At 50.5% G+C, this 21,245-nt stretch overlaps 1 protein-coding gene and 1 pseudogene across 2 annotated transcripts in view; one reads left to right on the top strand and one right to left on the bottom strand.

Annotated features, from left to right (window-relative positions):
- DISP1 (dispatched RND transporter family member 1) overlaps window positions 1–21,245 on the bottom strand; it is a 586,767-nt gene that overhangs the window by 507,384 nt on the left and 58,138 nt on the right. The gene's annotated exons all lie outside the window — the stretch shown is intronic.
- Window positions 678–1,438, top strand: LOC146821896 (proteasome subunit alpha type-1 pseudogene; annotated as a pseudogene).

Below are 21,245 nucleotides of genomic sequence, written 5' to 3'. Positions count from 1 at the left end.
TGTGTGATTCAAAAGGACACCCTCCCTAATAAAACTGAAAACACGCCTGGAATCGCTGCACGATTAAACATAATGAATAAAAAAATATTTAAGAATTTGGTGTGAAGATCACATACATGTGCTCTACATGGTTTGATATTCTGTTGTGGTTTGCAGGACTCGCACAACAAACCAGGAGAGGCCTCTGGCGCTCGAACTACACATTTTGTGAAGTCCGTTCACACAACCACATACACCCACACAGGGACGACAGCCCCCATGCTGTCCTAGCATGCGATTCCAAACGCCGGCAAACAAACACACCAGTGCCATAAGCAGCAGTTGAGACAAGGGCAGGAGCGGCTGCTCCTGGCAAGCAACAGTGGGGCAGGGGGATGAAGGAGAGGGATTTTAAATTAAAAAAAAAACACTTACCTGCCGGCCAGCCTCCTGGCCGGCCGCCGTCTGTCTTCCGTCCTCTTCCTGGTGTCTTCTCTGCAAAGGAAGAAGGAAGCACCAAGCACCCAGGCTCCCCTGACCAATCACAACGCTGCAATGCATGGTGCTCAGCCAGGGAATGGGAGGTTGGGCATGTTCTCCATGTAGGCTGCAATGCAGCCAGCATGGAGAACATGCAAAGTACGCATGAATGTTTGGCCGGTCTCAGAGGACAGGTCTCTACAGGTGTGATTGGCAGCATGTTTCACAACCAGTATGACAACAATGTGACTGGAGCCCTCAGGGCCGAATTCATCAAATCGAATATGCCATGGAAGCAGTGAAGCAAGGCTCTGCGACTGTAGGGCTGAAATCTAAAACCCACGCTGTTCTGGTAACCCTAGAGCTACCTGAACTTGCCGCTCATCAGAAGAAAATTCTCAATGTAGGCCACCACACTGGCATCTCAATTGCTGGTCTGACTGCAGACGCCAGGCTCTTATGCAACTTCATGCGTCAAGAGTGTCTGGATTCACACAGTTTATTTTTGACCGGCCTCTCCCAGTGTCTCATCTAGTGGCCCTCACTGGAAGCAAAACACAGTGTTATGGAAGAAGACCATATGGTGTGGGATAATTGATAGCTGGTTTTGACGATATGGGGCCTCATTATCCAAACATGCCCCTCTGCTAACTATTTTGACTGCAAAGCCATGTCTTTATGAGCTCGTTCACAGTCCGCTCTCACTTATTTGGAAAGACACATGACGGAATTAGCTGAATGTAATCTGAATGAATTGGTGAAGCATGGTTTGCGTGCTTTAAGAGAAACCCTCCCAGCAGAACAAGACCTGGCCACAAACAATGTTTCCGTTGACATCGTTGGTAAAGACATGGAATTTACAATCTATGATGATGATGTAGCCACATTCCTGGAAGGCCTTGAAGAAAGGCCACAAAGAAAGGTTACGCAACCTGCTGAAGAAGTCGTAGAGAAGGCAGATGAACCAATGGAACACTAATCTTCAGCCTGCAGGCGTGGTATCAGAAGAAAGTATCCTAGTGCCGACTCCTACAATTTAATGATATCACAACATTTATTTTTGAAGGGCATTTCTCAATTTAAAAAAAAATGCAGCATTTAGTCACGTTCTCTTTGATCTGCATATTACTTTTTTGTAATGAAAACCGTGGAATAAATGTTAGCTGTTTCGAGACGTGGGTCCCTTGCTCACTTTGCCACTGGATTCAAGCTAGCCTGGCTGATGAGTGCTGTTAGCCCGAAACTGGTCCCAGGATGCTTGTTTCCGGTCCAGGGAAGACATGGCTTGGCAGTTCGGGCTGGACTGTTCCCATGAGGCACAGGGTCAAGACTGATTTGCATATAGCTGTGTCTGAACTGGGGAGGCAAAGTGAGCTAAAGAATGATGATGGACTCAACCCAGATTTGTGACTGGAAGTGAGTGTTTGAAAAGTTTCAGCACTCTGTCCATCATCACCTCGTTGTTTGCTGTATCCGTAACGTGGCAGTTTAGTTGGTTGGGACTTAAACAACTCCACCTCCTGAAGAAGACAAGGCTTCTCTGTGGACACAGCTGTGGAACAGACTGTGTTCCACAGCTGTGTCAGTTGTGTCTCGAGGGCGAAAATGTCAGCATCCGTCTTTCTTCTCTTTCCTTTAACATAGGCCTTGGCCCTCCCCCTCACCACAGCTTTAAATGCCTCCCATAAGGTAAATGCCGATTGCACCAAGTGAGTGTTTGGGACAAAATATTCCGGTGCATCCTATCTCAGTGCTGCCATTAAGTTGTTAGTTACAAGCCACCAAGCACCTACCCGCCACATGCCGTACGGTGGGTCAGATAGACAGTAGAAGCTGAGCAAAACTGGAGAGCGATCAGAGATCGCTCTGGGTAATATAGCCACTCATGCTACATCTCGTACGTTTGCTGTGCAGAGGATATCATTATCAATGCGTGGGAACGAGCTGTGTGCTCTGGAGAAGTAAGCGAAGGACCTGCCCCCGTGTTAGATGCGCCAGGCATCTTCCAAACCTAGGGAGGCAACCCACTGAGACAGCTTGTGGGCCCTCAGTGTAGGTGCTCTGCGTGGGTATTGGGCATCCATGATTGCATTGAAGTTCCTTCCTACCATGAGCTTGCCTGAAACAGTATGCGACAAGAGGGAGGTATGTTGCCTGAGGGTGTTGTCAAGAAGTACCGGGGAGGACATACACCGAGAAGATAGACCACTTCTGCCTCTGCACTGAATCTGATATCAGGACATATCTACCGAAATTTCATGATTCACCCCTTTCAACTACCATGGGGAAGGATCTCTCAAGGAGGATGGCCGCCCCTCTGGAACAAGAGGTGAAACCGGCTTGATACATCCTGTGACAACCGTGTCTACTTAGGAAAGCACAATTGGCACCCATAAGGTATGCCTTCTGACAAATTGTATGATTGCCGCCCTTTTAATGCGGTTAGTCCGGCAGCTGACACTCCAGGATAAGACCTTATATCCCCCACAGTCTACCCTATTCATGGGACCCGCCATGTGATTTGTGTCCTATGCAATTGTGTCCTGTGGATTGTCTGTGGTCCCTCAACTTACAACAAACTCCCAAACATAAGTCTACAGCCACCAGATCCCCCACCATACGCTTCTCCCCAGTCGCATTTGTCTCCCACTGCGAAGTCCCAAAGGTAAAGGAACACAATTGAAACCAGAAATAAGGTAAAAGGTAACCAGTGTAGATCAAACTTGTGTCCAAGGAAGAGCCTTTGGTTGGCACCCCAATCGTTTTCAGTTTGTATTCGGGCACAGATGCAGTGTGACACCGGAAGGACAATCACGTGTGCCACCGGGCCAGTTTAGAATCTTCAGCTGCGGGGCGTGGCCAAGATGGCGGGGTAGGAGGATGCGGCCTCAGCGAGCTCCCCCGACCCAGGCCCCGGAACACACTTGCCGCTACTGGTCTCCCCCCGTCGTTGATGGCCGGCGACGGAGGGGGTGGTGAAGAGCCTGCGGACCCTGCCGGGGGGAAAATCGGCGCATCAGCAGGCATTGCCGGTGGCCGGGGACGCTGAGTCGCGACCTTCGGAGGACGCGACCCGACCGGAAGTGCAGTTGGGTCCGCCTGGAGCACCTACTCGAGTCCGCGGCGTGGAGCGGAGGCCGTCGGCGCGGCCGGAAGAGGAGCTGCGGGCTGTGGCGCAGAGCGCGAGGGACGGAGGTGGAGAGACGCTGGAGCCCTGTTGCGGCGGACGGCCGTTTACCGGCCGGGTGCGGGATCGGAGCGGCTTCACGGACTTTGAGGGCCCTGCCTGGACCGGCCAGAAGCACGAGGCCGACCCGCCGGAGCAGCCAAGTTGGAGGTGAGGAGTGCCTGGCGGTGCCTCTCAGGCCCAGTGGGGCCCCGGATGCCAGCGGCGGACCGTGGAGGCTGCGGGGAACTGTTTGCCCCCATGTGAGGACAGGACCTGGGCCCGCCCGGGAAGTTACTGGTGTGGCAGTGCCCGGAGGACTGAGGCTGCGATCGGGCACTTGGTGGTACGTTCAGCTGGCCTCGCGCGGCAGTAGAGTTGGAGGGCGCTGCCGCCCGAAGAACGCGAAGAGGTGGTGAGCGGGGGCGGCCTCTGCCACAGGAGCAAGCGGCTTGCCTGGCCAGCTAGGGCGGTCTCGGGCCGGGTGGCTCGGCGGTGCGGTGGGCTCTGCTGCCGCTGGTGTGGATTGTGCGCCTCCCCTCGGCGCCCAGGATGGCCGGCAGCAAGGGGAACAGAAAGGGGGACCGCACCCTACCGGAACTGTTGAGCAGGAGCACTGCACGGCCGGATCGTGGACAGCTCTCCCCGGGTGCGGCTGGCAGCTCGCAGGGGACGAGCGGAGGGGAGCCGCCAGTTACCAGGTCATTCCTGGAGTCGCTTTTCAGCACCTTGCGGGAGGACTTCCAGACCCTCAAGCAGGAAGTGGCGGGAGAGGTGCGAGAGGTCCGGAGAGAGGTTGATGGCCTGGGTGAGAGGGTCTCGTCGGTGGAGGAAGCGGGCCATGCCCGGGATGGGGAACTCACACAGCTCCAGCAGGAAGTGATCAGGCTCCGGGACCAGCAGATTGACCTGCAGGCGCATGTGGAGGACCTCGAGAACCGTTCCCGGAGGAACAACGTCAGGGTCCGGGGCGTGCCGCTCGGAGACGAGGGAGAGGACGTGGCCGCCTACTTGCAGGACTTGTTCCGGGAGGTCCTGGGAGAGCCGACAGACTTTTCCATCAGGATCGATAGGGCTCATAGAGTGGGCCCGCGGCGCGGGGCATCGGCGCCCCCCCCGACCTTCTGGCCTACCTACCCGACTACCCCCTGAAGGAGAGGATCCTGCGGGTGGCTCGCACTAGGCCCTCTCTGGAGTTCAGAGGCCACAGGGTGGCCCTCTTCCAGGATCTTTCTGTGGTCACCCTGCAGAAGCGCAAGTCCTTTAAAATTGTGACTGACTTCCTGAGGGAACATGGTGTTCAATACTCGTGGGGCCACCCTTTTCGCATTATCTTCCGCTGGAACGGAATACTGCATCAGCTGCGCTCCCTTCAGGAAACCTGCACCGTCCTGGGCATCACGGCAACTGATGACTATGCCCCCACTCCGCGTCGACGCCGGATTACCCGGGATGGCTGGCGGTCGGTCCCCGGTCGCAGATCTTCGTCCACTTCGGTGAGACCGGACTCGCCCACTATCCGGGCTGAAATGGACAATGCGGTGCGTGAGGTCGCTAGAGAAACGACGGCGGAAGAGGTCGCTCTGACTGCCTAGGACTTCTCCGGGGGGAGACCGACATTGCTTCTTTCGCAGGTTTGGGGGCCTGGGGGGGTGAGCGGGGGTGGCGTTGTGGCTGGACGTCCACTTTCGAGACTTTTCCATAGACTTGCCGTTGGGCTGGCCTTGGACAATGGTTTCCCTGCCTTCCTTCTCGGGGGGACGGGGACGGGGTTTTGGGTTTGACAGGGGAGGGTTAGGGGTGTTGGGGTACTGGGGGGGGGGTCGTGGGAGTTGGGTGTGGGGGTAGGGGTTGTCCAATGCGTGGTGCAGGGATTTGCTGCTTTGCTTGCGCTTCCCCACATTGTTTTGTTTTGTGCTTCAGGGGTGATGTACGGGGAGGCGGAAGGTCGGGGCGACGGGAGGGTGGGGAGAGACCTGGTTGTATTGGGGTTGGCGATTGGTACTAGGATGCGCGCCGCGGAGGGGAGAGGCGCTGCCTCCTGCTTTTGGGAGCCTAGCTTGCGATTTGAGTGGGGGGGGGGCTCGGCCCTTCCACTGTAGTCACCATGCAGGACACATGCGCCTTCCTACGTAGTTCTTACTATGTCTCCACATACTTTTAAGATTGTGACTTTGAATGTTAGGGGACTGAACAACCCAGTTAAGCGGCAAGCGGTGCTTTCCTTGTTAGAAAACACCCGGGCGGACATCTGCCTTCTACAGGAAACCCATCTCTTGCCACAGGATACCCATAGGCTGCGCTCCTGTAAATTTCCGACGCAGTTCTTTTCTTCCGGTAATGCGAAGACGGCCGGGGTAGCGATATTAGTGGCTCGACACTTCGGAGGGGAACACATCCACAAATTTGCAGAAATAAAAGGGAGGATGCTGGCGCACAGGTTTCGGGTGGGGGGCATCACATTCACAATAGGTTCCCTTTATAGCCCCAATGATAAACAGGAGCGGTTCTTGCAGTCCGCGGTGGAGGAGATTTCGGCCTCGCCGGATAGGCATGTTATCCTCGGGGGAGATCTTAATATGGTCTTTGACTCGGTGATCGACAGATCGGTGCAGCGCTCCCCGCAAGTCGGGGAATTCTCCGCGGGTTGTAAGGCTCGGCTTGCGGAGGTGGACCTTCGGGACCTCTGGCACCAGAAACACCCCGTCGCCAGGGATTACTCCTACTATTCCCACGCGCACAAGACCTATGCGCGGCTTGATCATTTACTGGTCACCTCACCGACGCAGGCCCTGGTGTCCACGGTGGACATGGGAGTTATCTCCTTGTCGGATCATGCCCCTGTTGAGGCCTCCTTTTGCTTGCCGTCGTCTGCCGCCCCGGCGAGGGTCTGGCGCCTCCGGGATACCCTACTGCATAGGAAAACGGTGACGGATCGTATTGAGCGGGTGCTTAGGGAATATTTGGCACATAATGATAACACGGACACCACTAGAGCCACCCAATGGGCGGCGCTGAAAGCGGTACTCCGGGGGGAGTTCCTCTCCATCTCCGCGGCCGAAAATAGGGAGCGCACGATCAAGAGGGATGAGCTTACCGATGGAGTCCGGGAGCTGGAGTTGATTCACCGTAGAACTGGGGCTCCGAGGATTTGGCGGCAGCTTAAGGAAGCGAGGAAACTTCTTGCCGCCCTGGATGTAGACCGAGCGGAGTATGCGGCCCTCCGATTGCGCCATGCTTTCTATACTGGGGGGGGGACCGTTGTGGCAAGCTTCTGGCCAACAGACTCCGGGCCACCCGGCAGAGCCAGTTGGTGAGGGAACTCTCTGATCCCGCGGGCGGGGTGGTTACGGATGATGCCTGCATCTCGGCCGCGTTCCGAGGGTTCTATGGAACCCTTTACGCGGGGGATCCGCCGGATGTTCCGGCTATGACCTCCTATCTGGACTCAGTCACTCTGCCCTCTCTAGACCCGGGGCAGGCTGACCACCTGAACAGGGCCATTAGCATAGAGGAAGTAGTGACAGCCATTGCCAGACTTAAGCACGGCAAAGCGCCAGGTCCGGATGGTTACTCCGCCCTCTTCTATAAGACATTCTGCGGGTCGTTAGCGCCCATCCTCGCCCGCCTCTTCAACTCTTTTGCGGAACCTGGAGCCATCTCGCCTGACCTCCTGAGGGCATCCGTCACGGTTATCCCCAAACCGGGGAAAGATCCGACACGCTGTGGCTCATATCGGCCGATATCTCTCCTGAATGTCGACCTGAAACTCTATACTTGAATTCTGGCACGCCGCCTGGCGTTGCATCTGCCCGACCTGGTCGACCCGGATCAGGCGGGGTTCGTTCCGGGGCGGCAGACGGTGGATAATACGAAACGAGTGGTCCACCTCCTGGAAAAGGCTTCCCGGGTTCCGGGTGAGAGGATGATGCTCGCGGTTGACGCAGAAAAGGCGTTTGATCGGGTGCACTGGCCCTTTCTGGAACAAGTGCTGGTGAAGGCGGGCATCGGGGAACGGTTCCGTACTATGATTCTTAATTGCTATAGAGGGCCTTCGGCAGTGGTCAGGGTTAACGGACACACTTCGGCAGCTTTTCCCATCGAGAGAGGCACTAGGCAGGGCTGCCCGCTCTCGCCCTTGCTGTTTGCCCTCTACATGGAGCCGTTCGCTCAGCGGGTGCGGACGAGGCTGGCGGTGGTGGGGATACGGATGGGAGGCTTTACCCATGCGGTTAGCCTCTATGCGGATGACGTCATCTTTACGCTGGATACTCCCCGGACATCGCTGCCAGCCTGTATGGAAGAACTGGCAGCGTTCGGCGCGGTTTCGGGCTTCAAAGTAAATATGGAGAAGTCGGTGGCTTTAGACATTTCCCTGGCACCTGATACTAAGGCATATTTGCAGAACAGGTTCCTGTTACTTTGGTCCTCGGAGGCAATACCGTATTTAGGGATTCTGATTGCTCCAACGTTGTCAGCTATGGTTTCGGCCAACTATCGGGCCCTGGGTGCCAAGATCAAAAGTGAGCTCAGCCGCTGGAATCGCGGGGTTCTAGCCTGGTTGGGCAGGATAGCTGCCGTCAAGATGACGATCTTGCCGCAAGTACTCTACTTGTTCAGGGCTCTGCCGCTGCTGCCGCCTAAAGGGTGGATACAGCAATTGCAGTCGGACGTGGCCCGGTTCGTCTGGCGGGGGAAAAAGCCTCGGTTACGTAGGTCCCTCTCCCTTTTGTCTACCGACGCTGGAGGCCTAGGAATTCCTGACTTTCGTAAATACTTCCAGGCGACGCAATTGCGGTACCTGGTCGAATGGTGTAAGTGGGAGTCGGATAAGCATTGGCTCTTTCAGGACCAGGCGGTGGCGGGTCGGCCCCTGCAGGAGATACCGTTTCTGCACCGGTCCCACCGACCTAGGAACCTCTACGCCTCTTTCATTACTAGAGGGCCACTGCGGGTCTGGGATGCGACCTACCTTAGATATGGCCTCACCACATTTCCCTCGCCACTCTCGCCGATAGTGGATAATCCGGCCTTTGCTCCTGGGATGGAGAAGGGAGCCTTCACGCATTGGCGGCAGGCGGGATGTAGAGCATTATGTCACCTGTATGGCCCCGAGGGTGTTATCCCGTTCACACAATTTCGGCTGGACTTCTCGCTCCCCGAGACGGAGAGGTACCGCTATGTGCAGGTTCGGCATTGGGCCCTTCAGCCACAGGTGAGGGAGGTGGCGGATAGGAGGCTCTTACCGTGTGAGAGATGGCTGCTGTCCCGTACATCGGACTCGAAACTAATCTCGGATCTGTACAAGTTTTTGCAAATGCCTCCTACACATTTCTATAATCCGGGGAGGGTGAGATGGGAACGGGAGCTTGGGAGGACACTGAGCCCCAAGGACTGGGAACACATTTCTTTTAGGGCGCGTCACTCAGCTTATCACATGGGACTCACTGATACTTTTACTAAAGTGTCCACTTACTGGTATTATACGCCTGAGCGGATCCACGAGTTTGACCATAGCAAGACAGACGCATGCTGGTGAGGGTGCGGACTCCGGGGTACACTCACGCACATTCTCTGGGACTGTCCCCTGCTACTGGGCTACTGGAAAGAAGTGCTGGACGAAATTGATTCTCACTTCGGCCTAGAGCTCCCGCGCTTCCCAGCCTACACTTTGCTAGGACTCCCAAACGACCTAATGTATCCCCTCAAGTCCAGAAGGGGCAGGCAGATCGCCATTGCACTTGGATCTGCAGTGCAGAATATCTTGATATACTGGCGTACAGACACGGTACCCACGATAACAGGGTGGCTCCACCGGCTGTGGCATGTGCTGGGGATGGAGAAACTGTCTTTGGTGGTGGCTGGAGATGTAACGCAATTTAATGAACTATGGCAACCATTCCACTCGTTGCTGGTCACAGAGTTTAGGGAGCTCACTTGTCCGAGGTACCTTCGCCTCCTGAGGCTTACGAGCCCGCTAGCGTCGGCTCCGTGAGGGGGACGGATCCTTCTTTCCCCGTTTCCAAACAGCTTGGGGAGAGGGACGGTCTGTTAGTAGCGCACTGGACGAGGGGTGGGGTGGGTAGGGGGGGGGGGGGGGGAGTTGGGGGACGTTGGGGCATTTGAGGGGTGGGGGTTGTTTGTATTGATATATTGTGTCATGCCAGACTCTTGCCTCCTTTCAATGGCTGATCTCATGTTGCTGTATAGGAGTTTGGATGTGACGTGCTTAAATGAATAAAATACTTTAAACATAGAATCTTCAGCTGCGTCATCTTCCACTGAGAGTGAGCAATATAACTTATGAAACGTTGGATTCCTAGCTTTCGGGTCTTCTGATCAATGTCCTCTCCTGTGTCTCTGACAACTCCGTTCATGCGGCTCCCATTCTATTGACTCTGTGTTCTTCTATGAGCCCGCGGCTGGGAGCTGGTTCTGTTTCTGGGCTCGCCTTTCTTTCACCCAAACCCAAGCTTTGTCGGACCTGTCCAAAAAGTAGGTCTTATCTTTATATATGGCCTTTAATTTTGCCAGGCAAAGAAGCAAGTACTCCAATTGAATCATTTTCAGTTTCTGTTTCTCCTCTGTGAATGTTCAGCATTGCTGTTGAACTTAAAGTGTGCATTGTGGGAAGAACAGGTCTTTCACAGAGCCACATTTAATATGTTCTGCTCTCTGGGCCGTCCGCAGGAGTGCATCTCTAGCTGCAAGGTTAAAGACATGAGCAATAAAGGCTCTCATTTGTGGCTTTTGCTGTCAAAATGGCAAAATCCTTTGTCACTTTCTAGCTCAGAGTGGATGGCACTGTGCTAAACCTATGCTTAAAAACGATGCTAGAAAAACAGGCATTTGAGGTGAGCAGAGTGTCAGTGGTGTTCTAGGGTGCGCCATATTGGAGGTAGTCTTCACTAAAACTTGGGAACTACCCAGAGTTCCCTGCTTCCTTTATTGCATAATTTATGTGGCACTCTAAGCCTGAAAGGGAATGGTCTTGACTTATATTGGGTGCTTCCTTTTGGCTGGACAAAACTATATCTCTCTGAAGAGCCCTAATACGAGCAAAACACGTCAGTGGTTGCGTTTATTCATTCCAGGTTGGCTTGGATGGTATTTTACTTATTCAAAGCTGTATTACTGTGCCTGGAGTGGTAAAAGGCATCTGTAAATTTTGAGCTGGGCCTGGATGGCAAAAGGCCATGTTGTAGGATGCTTCATATTGGAGTTGCTCAACACTTAAACTTTGGATATGGATATGGATATATATATATATATATATATATATATATATATAACCTACTGGCGGTCGCCAGTAGGTAGTTATAGTTAGGACCACGTTTCCATAGGAAATCCGCAACATTCTATTTTGAATAACTTTTGCGCCGGTCGACGAATCCTTGCGAATCTTTCAAAATAGGTGGGGCGCTACGCTCCGCTCCTACCCTGAAAGTCTCGGGGGGATTCGTCAAGCGGGGGCTGAGATAAAAGGGGGGTCCCAAAACGCGTTTTTCCCATGCATTTTTCCATAGGACCTTTAGACACAGCTACAGCCCGAACGGCTGAACAGAATTACTTGAAATTTGGCAGAGAGGTAGTCCTCAGGTCAAGGAAGTGCCTTTTGTAGGTTTGGTGTAAATCTGTTCAGTAGATTCTGAGAAAATAGCCTTTAAATCAATATATATATCTGAGCCAGCTTACGGTGCGCTTACGGTGCGCTTACCGTACGCGTACGGTGGCGTGCGCGAGCGTGATTCTGATTGGCCCTTAGATCTTAGTAAACATTCGAATCGGTCGAAACCAGGAAGCGGCGGCCGCCATTTTCTCTCTCGCACTCTGAGGGGGGAGCTGATAAACAAATGCCAAAAACATATAAAGGGGCTGTTTAGACAGCGCCCATGCACATAACCATGTTAGTTGAGTTTTCAAAGATCCCCCAAGGCAAAAAACGGTAATTTTTTATTTTTCGAAAATTTCGCTGATTACGCTTACCGTACGCTTACCGTACGCGTACGGTAAATAATTATTAAAAAAAAAAAAAACCCCACTCTCTCCACCCCGTGTGCAAATGGTGGCCGAAGGCCACCATTTGTGCATGGCATATAGGAGCACAGCATTTCCCCAAAAAATTTCAACAGATTACCTATCACAAGGAAGCGCATAATATGTCCTCCATGTGCGCACGGTGCGCGAAGCCCATCGTGCGTACATGGCCCATCTAGCGTAATGTGGGCACGCGGTGCGCGTAGCGCACCTCGTGCCCACCGTGCGTGCACGGCACTAACTGCGTAAAGTGGGCGCGCGGTGCGCGAAGCGCACCGCGTGCTCACTGTGCGCGCACGGTGCGCGAAGCGCACCGTGCGCGCACGGAACGAACTGCGTTAAGTGGGCGCGCACGCCACGAATGGCGTAAAGTAACTTAGCATTTAAAAAACCGTACAAATTCACTGAAAAAACCATAGGTTTCACACACGTTATAGTTAGGAATTAGCATTTAAAAAACCTTGCAAATTCACTGAAAAAACCATAGGTTTCACACATGTTATAGTTAGCGGAAATTTTACTGATAAAAAAACCAATGAAATTCCCCCGTTATAGTTAGTGCAGGAAACTATAACTCACGCGACCGCAATCTTCTGCTGATGACATATGTGTCTTTATGAAAAAAAAATATTTGTAATATATGTATAGCTAAAAATTTATGGAAGAAGACATGGGCAAATAAGTGTCTAAATACAGTATTAGCATCAGCAGAGGATTGCGGTCGCGTGAGTTATAGTTTCCTGCACTAACTATAACGGGGGAATTTCATTGGTTTTTTATCAGTAAAATTTCCGCTAACTATAACATGTGTGTTTAAACCTATGGTTTTTTCAGTGAATATATATATATATATATATATATATATATATATATATGATCAAGGCCGACGTTCCAGCCGAAACGAGTCATGACAGGCAGTTGAGAGATTAATAAATTCAACTTCTTTTGCCACTAAGAGGAGTTCGCTTCATTCCTTTTCGCCATACCAGGAGGTTCAGGAATGATTGTTTGCAGCATATATTAGTTATCAAAAACCATCACTGAGATATACACACATAAGACATCAATAAAAATCAAATCTTCTGAGTTCATTTATTTTTGTTGTTATTTCTTTTTCTTAAGCAGTCAAAACATAGCCGCAGTCTGTACAAAGCCAACACGTGTTTCGCGCTCCACTGCACTTCTTCAGGGCTCCATTCAGGCTGGAAGCCTTCCTGTCCATCTCCTTCTGAATCCTAGTCTTATGTGTGTATATCTCAGTGATGGTTTTTGATAACTAATATAAACAAGCATTGGCATACCCAATAGGTCTCGCTTTTGGGACCTTATAAGTATTTAACTATGCAGCCCAATATCCGTGGTGCAACAACATCAACTGTTGCATGGCTAAACACTTATAAGGTCCCAAAGGGGAGACCTATTGGCTATGCCAATGCTTGTTGCTGTTGTTGCCGTGAACTTTCTGAAAAAAATGTGGAGGAGGTTGCAAAATGTATTTGCTTTTGGACTGGCAGATGCAGTAAATTGTGTCAGGTGAACCTTTGTGCCACGATTACAATAGTAAACCTAAAAAGAAACTCGAGTTACCCGACAGTAAAACTCTGGTGACCCCTGCCAGACTTCCCGTCATCCAGTCTCGATTCTCACACTCTACTCGAGAATTGCAGCAGTGTTGTATTTATTTATTGCTTGGAAATCAGACTTTCGTATTGTGTTTCCCTCAGTAAAATTGTGTTTTTTTTTTTTTAAACAAGCTAACTCGAACGCATCCTCGGGCAGTTAGGGGTTAAGGCGTTAAGCCCTTGCTTCCATAGAAGTTAATTGTTTAATGCAAAATGAAGAGCGTATTCGCGTGTGCAATTTAATTTGAAAACCCACATGTAAAAAAAGATAGGATCTAAGGGCAGAGCGCCTCGCGTTCAAAGTTAAAAAAAAAAACAAGCTGCGAGACACGCTCTGTGGTGGGGAGGGGGCGGGGCATTGAAGTGAGGCGCGCGCAGCAGCATGAAAAAGTTGAAGTGATCGGGCGGCTGCGCACGTGCACGCTCACGGGAACGCAAGCGCTAGGCCACCAGGCAGCACTTTCAAAACCCGCTTACTAAAGGTCTCGCCTGAGCTAACGCATGCGCTAGCGCTCAGGCGAGACCTAAAAATACTGGTGGGGACCAGTATCTGAGATACGTGAAGTGCCGGGCAATTTTCCTGTTACCCACAGTGCAATTTATATACATATTATATTCTTTATCAAACGAGTGAGCAATGACCGGAGAAAGTCCATCAACAGCTCACTGAGACTGGTAGCTGGCGGCAGTTCCTTTCCTTTTCCACTGGCCACATTGAGGCCTTCGGAGAGTAACTGTCTAACGGAGAGGTAAACGACAGACATCACACAGCAGATGATACCTCTGCATACCTTGTGGTCTTATTAGTAAGGACACTAACTCATCAAGGGAGGACGGGGGGAGGTGAGGCATCTGAGGATAGAGACAGCATCCACCAGAAATACTCTTACCGAGGAGAAGCAACTTTTCTTCTGAATGAAACCGATTTCTACTGATTCCTCGCCTTATCAAACAGGCCTAAAGCAATAACCACTGGGAAGTGATCTAACTACCCTGGCAAAGTGGACAGGCTGCAAGGTCCGAGCAGCTTTGAAGATCAGACCTGTAATCGGATTGCCTTTGTTTCTGAAGACCACATGAATGTGTTCAGTATGTTTATGTGTGTACTGACATTGAGCGGGTAGTACTGATGTAGGAGGACCTGCTAGGGCAGGGAGAAGATGGGGCAGTATGAGTTGAAGTGGCAGGAAAAGAGGCAGCTTGAGCGAAAGGGGCAGGCAGCACACGGGGCAGAGTATGAGCAAAGTGGGTTGACTGCGAGCGGAATGAACAGAGACGGGGGGTGTGCAAGCAGAGCGGAGGTGAAGAGGAGGGACAGTATATAAGCAGAGGGACAGTATATAAGCAGAGGGACAGTATGTAAGCAGAAGGGGCAGTATGTAAGCAGAAGGGGCAGTATGTAAGCAGAAGGGGCAGTATGTAAGCAGAAGGGGCAGGGAGCAGAAGGGCAGTGTGTGATCAAAGTGCGAGCAAGTGCACCAGGGAACAGAAGTGGAGGTGTGTAGGCAAAAGGGGTAGAGACAGCTGTTCCAGTGTGAGAGCAAAGGGGCAGTGTGTGACCAGAAGAAGCCGAGGGTACTGCATAAGTAGTAGGGACAGGGAGCAAAAGTAACTCTTTGTGAGCAGAAAGGGTTTGGGGCAAAGGGGTCAGGGAGTGGGCAAAGGGGAAAGTGCATGAGCAGAAGGGACAGAGAGGGAGGAATATAAGATCAGAATGGACGTGTGAGCAAAGGGGGGGTAGTGTGTGAGTACAAGGGTCAAGGAGCAGAGGGAGAAGTGTCTGGACAGAATGTGCGGGGGTGAGCGAAAAGGCCAGGGAGAGGGAGAGAGGGAGAGAGAGGGAGAGGGAGAGGGAGAGGGAGGGAGAGAGAGAGAGAGAGAGATAGATATATATATATATATATGTATATATGCGCCAATCTCACTGCGTCCTACCTGCAGTTCTTTCCCACATTTAAGAACGGGATCACCTGTCCAGAGTCCCGCCAATTATCCTGTGAGTCTGGTCCCGTGTGTTCAATGTCTGTGCTGCCTTAAAGTGCTCGGAAGTGGTTAAAGTCAGTGAAACCTAACGGAGATCAATAGTGTGTTGAAAATCAATCTGTTGTGCTTAAATCCACAAAGGCATCGATATACACCGGAGATTAAATGTGCACTCACATGTGGGTAAACTTCTGACCTGCCGCTCTGCTAAACTCAAGCACAGCCCCTTCAGCTCCGCCCAGGAGGAGCCCACAAACCCTCAAGCAGGCGGGGAGCCAGATTTGAACCTCAGTGGATCCTTTTCTGCCGCCCTCAGCTCCCAGGCAGACCTGGACAGCTTCACAGAAGGCAGATGGAGACAAATGAACGGCCGCCCTGCGCCAGACGTGGGCAGTGCCCAGGCTCGCGCTGGAATGCAGCAAATGCCACAGGGGGATGTTACTTCACAGTATCCAAAGCAGACAGCCGCCAAGTGCCCGTTGCCTCTTCCCTGGGGGCCGACAGGGGTTTGGAGAGGGGCTTCAGTCTGCTAAGCCCTGGCATTTTCATTTCACGTTTGATCACAGAGAATGAAGAATGTGACAGACTCGAGTTAATAAACAGTCGCAGGATCGATATTTTTGAAATGAAAGAAGGGCAGCTCAATCCCTCATCTGAGTGTGAGCACACTCGTACCACACCCTCGAGGCAAGGAATTCACGTCCATCATCCCACCTGAGAAACTCAAGCAGCGAGAAGGTCTGTAGCAATACCTTCCCTGACTTCCTCATGCATGAACAATCACTTGTGTTTGGTCGATTAAAAATTCCAAACTTTGGCAAAACGAAAAGGTCTGGGTTAAATGTGCTAAAGCAGAAGAGCACAGGCATTCACACATGCGGTTGACACACACAGCACATAAAGTTCTATTTATCACATGAAAGCCACCCGGGTGGGGGGGGGGGGGGGGGGGGGAGAGAGAGGGAATATGCAGGGAGCGCTTCAAAAGCAAAATGCTATTTTCCCCGTAGTGCTTAAAATCCTTGCACAAGTTCTGAGCACATGCCACACGTCAATACACTTCTTCGAGAGTTTGTCTTAATCAACGTAGTGTTTAGAACAGGCTACTCCTCTCCCCTTAAGGAACATACGTTTAACATCAAGCTTTGTTTAATACAATTCCCAGTGATCTCGGCAAGGGGCTGCTAGGGCCTGGTGGGGCGGGGGCACCATAAGAGTGTTTGTTGGTAGTGCAGGAGTGCCGCGGCTATCCCTGTGGTACTCCCATGGATGGACTAGTCCAAATGTATGAACAGGAAGACTCCAATGCTGTGTGCTGCCAATTCACAGGAGTGTTGACAGGGGGATTCAAGGCTGGGCTAAGGGTAACTAAGTGCTATCCTTACTTGAGGCCAATGACTCCAGGATTACCAGCAGTCCCCCGTGACCCAACATCCGGCTCTGCCTGCCTCTTCAGAAGTATTGTACTGTATTTGCATTTATATAGCGCTTACTACCCCTGATGAGGCATCGAAGCGCTTCTGGGCGAGTATCACGCTACTCCGGAACCCATAAAGGATTAGTGTTGAATTAGTATAGTGAAATATGAAAATGATTTTGAGTGGTGGATAGGTTAGTCAGTTATTTGGATTCAGAAGGATAGTGGAGGGGTAGAAGACGGAAAAAGGTTTGCATTTATATAGCGCTTGATACCCCTGATGGGATGTGGAGGCACTTTTCTGGCGAGTAGCACGCTACTCCGGAACCCATAAAGGATTAGTGGTGAATTAGTATAGTGAAATATGAAAGTAATTTGAGTGGTGGATATTAGTCATCTATTTGGATTGAGAAGGATATCGGATGGATAAAAGAGGGAAATATAAATTTTTTAAGTTGAATAATTTTTTATCTTTCCTGGTTTGAAACAAAGAACAGTATGTTAACAGATTCTGCGCACTGGCCCAATAAAGAAAGACTAAATAAGGAAAAAACTGGGCAGGTCTCCCATTTGGTTCTTGTTGGATAGCAGCAGACCGACACCAAAATGGCTGGAGCTTGTCAAAAATGGCTGCTATTGCCAGTGATGTCACTTCCATAAAGCAAATTACAGCACAAGGCCCGAAAAATGATCATTTTCGCTTTAGCAGGCGCAATTTTAGTATGGATGTTATTATAAACCGCACTGTCCCTGGACACTGGTATAAATGCAACCCATTAGGGAACACACTGCCTTAGTTTCCGAATATATGGTTATTCGGAGCTTGTTTGGAAACTTCAATAAAACAGTTGCCTAGCATATAATATCTGTAATCCTTTTCTAGGGTTGCTACGTGTATATTGTCTGTGGTGTTGATATAAGAGACTCTGCTAGACTTCCAGGTATGTTTCCAGTATATACATCAATGACCAGAAAGGTGGATGCACCATTTAAGATGTCAATGTTGGGAGCTGGTCCTGTGTCTGCTGGTTTGCTAATCAGCTATACAAATAATAGCGGCGGCCATTTTCTTTTATGACGTTATACGAGCAAAGTCGCCATATAATTTTTGGGGTCTATATCATCACTCATTTTTTACCTTATTATTAAACCCTGTGCAAAGTTTCATGTTGGTATCACATTTTGCACAATTCTAACACCAAGCTACCTCATTATGGAGCGTCAGTGTCCTTGGGAAGAGTTTGTCTGGCTGTTACAATGATAGATATTGGAAAGTTGCTGAGGCAATGTCGAAGAGCAGAGAAGAGGTGCTTATAAATTGTGACTATGCTCTATAAGGAAGTACAGAGGAAAGAGAACGCAGGAAAGCCAGCTTACTTTTGAAAAGAGCCCTCATCGTTTTAGGGAGCCTCGGAAAAATTGGTCAGTGAGAAAGTATTTCTTACATCCTTGCTTTTGAGAGAGCCATCACAGGTGGGGAGACTTTTGTAGCACTGGAAGGGTGCTGTAAATATGGAGAATCACAATTATTTTGTTCCAGTCTAAACTAAAGTTACGGAGCTGCAAATTAACACAATCAACTGTAAGGCACTCCACATTTTAACAGCCTTGTTGTGCATTTTATCCGAGCAGACAGGCGGCACCAAACCTGATGGTGACGTAGCATCCACATTATTCTTACCCCATTTGCTTCTTCCTCATCTTTATCCTAAAGCTTTTTTCCTCTTTGAACTGAATCCCAATTTTATCCAGATAAAATAAGTAATTACGAAGAACTCCCTCAGGGCAGCCCCACCCTGAGGTTGAGTCCGCCCTGGTTGTACCAACTTACCAGGTGGGATGAGGTGGCAAATGATAAAGTATGTCAAATTACGTGAGCGAGCCTAACTCGTCCAATTCTTGGAATTGCCCTGTTTTACCTGGAGGGAGTGTAGCAGTAGGTGGTAATTTTGATAACTACAGTTATACCAGGAAAATGATTCCATACATCAGATAAGGGTATCCCGTCAATTCTTGTGTTTGACTGCTTCTTCCTCAAGACCATTGGCCTGCTGCTTGCTTATGGCTTCTGTCAGAAATGGGGGTCTCTAGTTGGCAGAGGTAGGTACCTTTGTCCAAATAGGAGCCCTTGCTTCTAGTCAGGGTAAGGGGGATACACTTCTAAAATAACCCCTGCTCACCCCCTTTGTAGCTTGGCACGAGCAGACAGGCTTATCTCAAAGGCAGTGTGTAAAGCATTTGTGAACACACACAGTAATACAGTGAAAACACTACAAATGGACACCACACCAGTTTAGAAAAATAAGTAATCTTTATCTAAACCAAAACAAGACCAAACAACAAAGATCCACAATACAGTTATCAAAATATCCACAAAAATAGGTTATTCTGTTATTCTAAGTCTCTAGCAACCAATAACTCCACCTGGAGTTATCACGACGTCGTAACAGATAGAAATCCTAAAGTACGGCACCGTCAGCGAGGCGCGGAGCCAAGCAGACCCACAAAGAACAGTACCTTGGAAATGATGAAAATAAAGACGTTGCATGGCGTCGGGCAGTGGATGCTTCGTCGACATTGAGCAGCGTTTGTTCCTTACGACCCCAGGGGAGGTGAAGCCTCTGTTCCTTACTGCAGAGCAGGGGAGGTGAGACGTCTGTTCCTTACTGTGTCGGGGAGGTGACATCACCGCGGCAGCGAGGCGTCTGGTCCTTACGACGGTGCAGTGTTGATAGATTCAGGAGTCATCCACAGCGAGTATCGGCTCCACGTTTGTGAATCACCGAGGTCGGAGTCGATGTGGGGCGGCGTCGGCCCTTCCAAGTAAGTCAGGGCGGTGCGTCGTGCTCTTCACGAGCGGTGCCCATGGCTTCGATACATGCTACGGCGTCGCTCGCCGGCGTCTGTGTTGCAATTTCCTTCTGTGGCAGCTGAAACAGCCGTTCCAGATGCAGAGAGACAGAAGAAATGAAGTCTTTGTGTCCCTGAGACTTCAGGACAGGAGGCAAGCTCAGTTTCAAGCCCTTGGTGGGCTTCTTCCTCATGTAGATGACAAAGCAAATGGCAAAGTCATTTTTCTCCTTTTCCTTGGAAGCAAGTAGCCACTACAGGCCAACCCCAGACAGCAAACAGTCCAGGGGCAGTTTTCTTCTTCAGCTTCTCCGGCTCTTCTCCTTGGCACAAGGTTTCGCTTGATTCCCAGAAGTGATCTACAAGTCTGGGCCCCACTTTTTATACACACAAATCCTTTGTTCTCTAAAGGCAGAGAGTGTCTGTACCTGGCCAAAACCAGTTCTGTCCTCACTGGTGCAGCATCCTGGCAGGAGGTGGAGACAGCATTGTTGAAGGCAGACCAGACCCATTCAGGTGAAAAGGAAATCTCCTCCCCTATTCTAAATGCAGCCCAGGTCTATTCAGCCCAGCCCGGACTCAGACTTCTGGAGCCGCAGCCCCTCTCCAGCACATGTCATCCAAAAGCCAGACATGTGATACACAAACCTAGCAGAGGCACACTGGATGGTTAGGCAAGAAAATATCTATTTTCTAAAAGTGGTATTTTCAAACACAGAATGTAAAAATCACCCTCACTAAAAGATGCATTTTAACATTCTGAGTTCAGGCATACTAAACTTTATTTTTCTACCTTGTTCCCAGGGCCAGTTATGTTTATAAGATGGTATAAACAAACTCCCCATTCTCTCCTAAGGAGACAGGTAGCCTTACAATAGTGAAAAACGAAATTGGCAGTAATTCACTATCAGGACATGCCACACACATCAGGGCATGTCCTACCTTTAACATACATTGCACCCTTCCCACAGTGGTACCTTGGGCCTACCTCAGGGGTGACTAACATGCAGAAAAGGGAAGGTTTAGGGACTGGCAAGTGCGTGCACTTGCCAAGTCGACATGGCAGTCCCAGACTTCACACAGGCTCTGCAATGGCAGGCCAGGGTTACAGTTTACAGGCTGCTTCTGTGGGTGGCACAATCAGTGCTGCAGCCCACTAGCAGCAATTGATTTACAGGCCCTGGGTGCACACAATGCACTATACTAGGGTCTGAAAATAGATCAAATATGCCACTCATGGAATTACTAATCCATAACAACAATTTACAAAGGGAGCACTTGCACTTTGGCACTGAACAGCAGTGGCAAAGTGCCCAAAGCTTTTAGACCAGCAAACGAAGTCCAACACACAGCAAAAACACAGGAGCCAGGGCAAAAAGTGGAAGGGAGACCCACGCCAATGGTGTCAGGTCTAACAGCCTCGATCATGGTGGACACTGTGCTGCTGGAGGTGGGAGGCAATGGTGAAGAACCTTGTCCTACAAACTGCTTTTGAACTAGGACAGGAGAAGATAGCCCGGTTGGGAGGTAGTGCGTGAGCTCAGATGTGGGCGCTATGGAGTGGCCATAGCAGCTGGTCACAGAGAGATGTGGATGGTTTAGGATCATGGTGTTACTTCTTCTTGTTGCCTCATTCACTATCTCCTTTAAAATGGCCATCTCCAGAAGAAAGTAGGTAGAGGCTTTCACCAGCAGCTGATTATAAAGAGTG

The sequence above is a fragment of the Triturus cristatus genome, chromosome 6 (assembly GCF_964204655.1).
Source record: "Triturus cristatus chromosome 6, aTriCri1.1, whole genome shotgun sequence".
Lineage (NCBI taxonomy): Eukaryota > Metazoa > Chordata > Amphibia > Caudata > Salamandridae > Triturus > Triturus cristatus.
Note: the sequence above shows the minus strand (reverse complement) of the source record. Positions and strands in the feature narration are given on the sequence as shown.